Genomic DNA, 5,825 nt, shown 5'->3' with positions numbered 1-5,825 from the left:
TCTTTTATGTTAAATCTCCGTTTAATGCGTTTATGGACTTTCTTACTTCTTCGTAACTCCAAGGACTTCAATGTATTTGGGAAGAGAGAAGAAAAATTAGTATGATAGTAAGAGAAGTTGAGAGATTAGGTATTTGAGAATGCTAGGGTTAGATTTCTTATTTTTCGGCCCTCCATTGAGTTGAACGAAGACCCTATTTATAGGCGTAGGGTTCTAGGTTTAGGGTTTTAGAGCCGCGCCGTCATGTGGGGCGTGCAACTCTCAATTTCACGCTGGGTTCCGTGCGCATCTCAATGATTCGCGCGCGCTAGGCGCGCCCAACATATTGAGTTGCCCTGGGTTGCGGTTTGCCTTTTATGAAAATGTGTTTTTAAAACTTCCATAACTTTTGATTGCGAAGTCAGATTTAGGCGTGTGAGATATAATTGGAAATCTCTAAATGTCTTATTTCTAATGTCGTTTAAGTTAGGTTAAAATATTTTATAGATCAAAAGATATGACCTTAGGATTGCAAGGGTGTCGGTTTTAGGGCCCGATTTAGTGTTTTGATAATAACTTCTTTGTTTTAGCTCGGAATTGGGCTTATAATATACCGTTGGAATTCTCTTTGAAAGAGTTATCCATTTGTACAGTGCATTCACTGAAATATGATGTTTGATTGAATTGTTTGGGTCGGATTTCAACAATGTAAGATCTGTTGGACCCAATCGTTGCATTTGGCGCATTTGGGTATGTTGTTAATCAAGTTAAAACATGTATGAGCACGTTTTAAGCCTAATTAGTAATCGGACAAGACTCTAAGATAACTTGGTCTCAAATTTGTTTTAAATTACTTCATAATGCATTTCGTAGTCAATAAACACTTCAACTTTGATCTAGCATGAAGAACGGGTTTTGTAACATTATTGCAATTCCTTTCGAGATAAGAGGCCAAAAGTAGGTGTCTATAGATGGTGGCCGGTAGGAAGGAAAGGTGGCTGGGAATTTTTTTTTTTAATAAATTAAATTATTATTCAATAAAATAATGGGCTCCACTTAGCGAAACCCTAACAGATTTTGTTAAGTGATATTAATAATTATAATTTTTGGACTTTGGTATTGATAAAGTAAAATAAAAAATGAAACAGGTAGAAAATTTCAACTAAGGTTCTTTCACAAGTAAAAAAATTCAAATTTTCCTTTATTTCATCAGTTTAAGGTAAAAATTACCCAAAAAAGTGGACCAATCCCTTAGTGACATGTGGCCTAATCAATGGGCAACACGTGTTACTTAAGGAAGATGACATAAATGCAAGCCTTAAAAAGAGCACCTGCAAAAGAGAGTAAAGGACCTCCTTATGTCAAGAGGCCCAAATCCCTAGATTGTCGCAAAATAGCGCCCTCTAAGGACACATGTTCATGCCTTATTGCGCCGTCTATCAGAAAACGTCATTCTAGTGTAATAACCCTAAAAACAACAAATCCCCACCCTATAAATATCCCAATCATTTATGATGAGAGAGGTGGATTGTGACATAACATTCAATAGAGCATTACAAACAACTCCAACTTCTCTATACTTTCTCTCTTTAGCTTTTTCCGATTTCAGGTTACTAACTTAACCGTCAGAGGCGAATATTTCGGCAATGAAATATTCATGTTTTGTACGTGTTTGATCCGTCTATCTAAAGAATGCAACCAGTGTCCCAAAGGAGATAACAAAAATACCCAAAACATATGGCGTTGTTTGTGGGGATACTCGTCCATTATGGCAATAAATGGTCAGACACCTAATACAGGTCATGGTCCTTGTGAGGATGGACATGTAGAGGATATAGTTGCAACAGTCATTTCTAGTGATCCTCTGAGCGCTTCATTTCATGAGGCCGAGGATCCTCCGGTGACTGCTGGTTCACTTAAGTGCACCTTTAGCAAGCTTTGAAGGGAGCTTGAGGGTAAGATTCCTTTCTTTCTAAGCCACCGCCCAAAAGAGGAGGAAAGGGCACTCAAAATAAGACCTAGACCAAGGCGACCAATGCCGAAGATGCTTGGAACACCCCTTTCAGACGACATGGAAGATCACCTAGGGTGCCGTTAACGAACATGTCCAAGCTTCTTTAGAAAATATAGTCGGTTGGGGAGAAGATCAGTCAACCTTAAATTGTAGAGCCTGAGCCGTGTTGACACTGGAAAGACGTAAGGGAATATATTCGGCACAAGCAACGGGAATGAGCATCCTTCTAGGGCACGGCCTCTATTCCCACAATGATGGATGAATTCTCAAACCCCTCTCTTTCCAAACATACCAGCTCAACCAGGATAAGCCCTCTAAACTACAACTCTTATTATAATCGTTCAACCGTTTCATTATTAGAACCCCCTAAATTTCAATGCAATCATGTCCCCTAACCCCACTGTCTTCGGACAGTTAGGGCATTACGGCCAGCCGTTCGACCAAGCTATGTACCTGGTCGAATTGGTTGCGCAACCACAACCCATTGATTGGCAAATGCGTCAATTAAATCTTAGCGACAAGCTGCCTCCGCCTACATCGAACTATCTAATTTTTTTCGCTCACCAAAGCAAAACAATCGGCCAAGAAGGCAGAGAAGAAGCAACCTTCTCATCAAGACTCGGCCGGGAAGAAAAAAGAAGGAAACAAGCAAAAGGAAGTCTGGGTGGCCGACAGCCAGCAAACAAAATCAAAAGAGGCCATGACGTATAAAAGTCAGTATGATTTCAACAAAGATTGTTAGTCAATCCTAATGGAAATCAAAGATAAATTTGAGTTCGAGAAGCCCCAACCTCTAAAAGGCTCGGCCTAGTACTGCAACAAAAAAAAACACTATCATTACCATAAGGACGTGGAATATGACACAAATGAATGTATCAATTTGAAAAGGTTGCTGGATAAACTGGCCGAGAAGGGCATATTGAATTCGTACATCTTGAAGTTAAAATTCACATACACTCGGAAAGACAACAAATTCGAGAAGAAAAAGAAAAATGACAAGGAGATGATAAGAATAGCACTGATTCTGGCTTTGTGGCCGTTATAACAGGCGGCTTTGCCGCTAGCGGTCTTACCATGAAGGGAATTAAGTTGGACACTTGGAAATTAGGGAATGTGATGCACGCCGAGGGGGTGAAAGGACGAGCCCTTCTCGGAAGTAACAGTTTGCGAAGCAGACCAAGGCGAGATGAGAACACCTCACAATGACCCTATAGTGTTTTATCATGAAAGTAGCTACCTTGAAGGTCGATCGGGTGCTAGTTGATACTGGCAGCTCATCCAACCTATATAATCATCTTATGATGCCTGAAATTTTGAAGTTTCTAGAAGATGCCCTCCAGGATATCTCCCATCCACTTGTTGGATTTGGTAGGAGTATCAATCACCCGGTTAGACGAATTGATTTTCTCGTCTAATTTGGATAAAGGGAGAGGGAAGGGACATGGTCGTTCGTCTTCTGGTCTTAAAGGAGCTTACACGCTACAATGTAATTCTTGGTCATCTGACTTTAACAGAAGCCAAGGAAGTAATCGTACCTCACTTAATGCTGATGAAGTTTGAGAGGACAGACAGAGAAATTGGTACCATTCATGGTAACAAAAAAAATGGCTAAGGAATGCAATCAATTGGTCGTAAAGCTAATAGTTAGAGGACGACCACGGTCGTCCGAGCCAAATTCAGATGAAGGGTTACTCCTAACACAGCAGGTCGGCCAAAAGCGCGTAAAAGAAGAGCAGGCATAACAACTAATGGTCGTTGGCCGGCCAGAAGAGTTAAGTTCTTAGCCGGCGGGCGATCATATGGACATAGTGCTCTATTCGGACCTGCTTGATCTGACGATCAAGGTGGGTGCTATGGCCGTGGGCTTGCTTGGAGACGACTTAAGAAAGCTGCTAAGAGAGTTCAGGGATGTTTTTTCATTTGAATTACATGAGATGCCGACATATATCCAAGTCTGGTCGTCCACAAATTGGCGGCAAATCCAACGATGAAGCATGTCCGACATAAAAAGAAAGATCGTGGAGAAGAAAGGAATCAGGCGGCCATAGGAAAGGTTCAAAAGCTGCTGGACGCCGATTTCATTGGGTAATGTTACTACTCTGATTGAGTAGCAAATGTAGTCTGGGTAAAGAAGCCCAATGGAACATGAAGAATGTACGTGGACTATATCGACCTCAACAAGGCGCGTCTCAAGGATAGCTTTCCCTTGCCTAAGATCGATCGCTAGTCGATTCAACAGCCAGACGCGCCCTAATGAGCTTTAAGGACGCTTACTCTAGATTCCACAAGATCCCCTTGTGCGAAGATGATCAAGAGAAAATCGCGTTTGTGACCAAGCAGGGTCTGTACTACTACAAATTCATGTCGTTCGACCTTAAGATTGCCCCTACTACATTTTAGAGACTTGTGAACATTGTCTTTAGTGATCAGATTGGCTGGAACATGGAAGCGTACATTGATGACATGATTGTCAAATGAAAGCAGCTGGCCAACCATCTGAATGACCTTCGAGAAACATCCACCGAACTCATGCGGCATAAGATGACGTTAAATCCAAAGAAGTGTGTCTTTGGTGTTGACTCCGACAAATTTCTCATATTTCTAATTGATCAACGCGGCATTGAGGCTAACCCTGAAAAAATCCAAGCGGTCTTGGACATGAATTTGTCGAGAACTATCAAAGAGGTTCAAAGATTGATCGGCTGCCTAGCTCCACTCGATTGATTTCTGTCAAGGTCACGTGTTAAGTGCCAATATTTCTTTCAAACAACTAAGAAAACATCTATGTTTGAGTGGACCAAAGAGCCGAGGAAGCCTTTATACTATTGAAGAGTCATCTGCATACACTTCGTCGACTCGTTAGTCCGCTCAAAGATGAGAAGCTATACTTGTATCATGCTATTTCAGATCACTCATTAACAGTCGTCCTTGTAGACATCTACTTTTGGCCTCCAGTCCTGATAGAAAGTGCAATGACGATAAATAAAACCATCTTTGTGTTGGATTAACGTGAAGAACACTTATGGATAACTGATTGAATCGCAAGAAGATAAAAATAAACTAGCCTAACAAAAAAAAGCATTAAAGTCCAATCAACTAATCCCGATCAAAATTAGGCTTAAGTCTGAGCTTAAAATCTAAAAATGACGGATTTAGAGGCGCCTAGGTTAAAATCAATGTTGCCGCAGAGAAATCCGTGTGCATCTCAATGAGCTGCGCTGGTCTGGCGTGCGCAACTCACAAGGTTGCGCGCAACATCCAACGCAATTGCTAGAGATGCGCTTGTGGAAGATTCTGAATTTCATAACAATATGATTCCGAATCTTAGCATAATACCGCACGCAAGACAATTACTTGCGCTACCAATAGCAGCGCAACCAATTTACTTGCGCTGGGCTATCGCGCGCAACCCATTTAGATGCACGCGACACCTACTACGGCAGAATATTCAAAACCCTAATCGTACCCATTCCTTATAAATAGGGGCTTAATACGAGGCTCAAAAAGATAGAATTTAACCTAGAACACTGGCAGAAACTTTGTGAACTACCAAACCCTCTTGTCTTAAACACTCACCCCCTTTAATTCTTGTTACTACGATGGAGGTTCCTGAACAAGAAGGAGTCCATAAGTGTTCTGAACGAAGATTTAGCAAAGAGAAGTGGTAAATTCCCAAGTACTTAGATCAATCACCCTTTGTTCTTGTTTAAAATAACTTTAATTTATTAATTAGTGTTGTTTGATTACTTTAAGTGAATCAAACCTTTAATTAATTAATTTCATATAGTATCTTGCGTTAAATAAGAATATAAAATAATTAATTGTTGGTTGA

Source organism: Chenopodium quinoa, unplaced genomic scaffold, assembly GCF_001683475.1.
Source record: "Chenopodium quinoa cultivar QQ74 unplaced genomic scaffold, ASM168347v1, whole genome shotgun sequence".
NCBI lineage: Eukaryota > Viridiplantae > Streptophyta > Magnoliopsida > Caryophyllales > Amaranthaceae > Chenopodium > Chenopodium quinoa.
The sequence above is the reverse complement of the archived record's forward strand: the minus strand, read 5'-3'. Positions refer to the sequence as shown.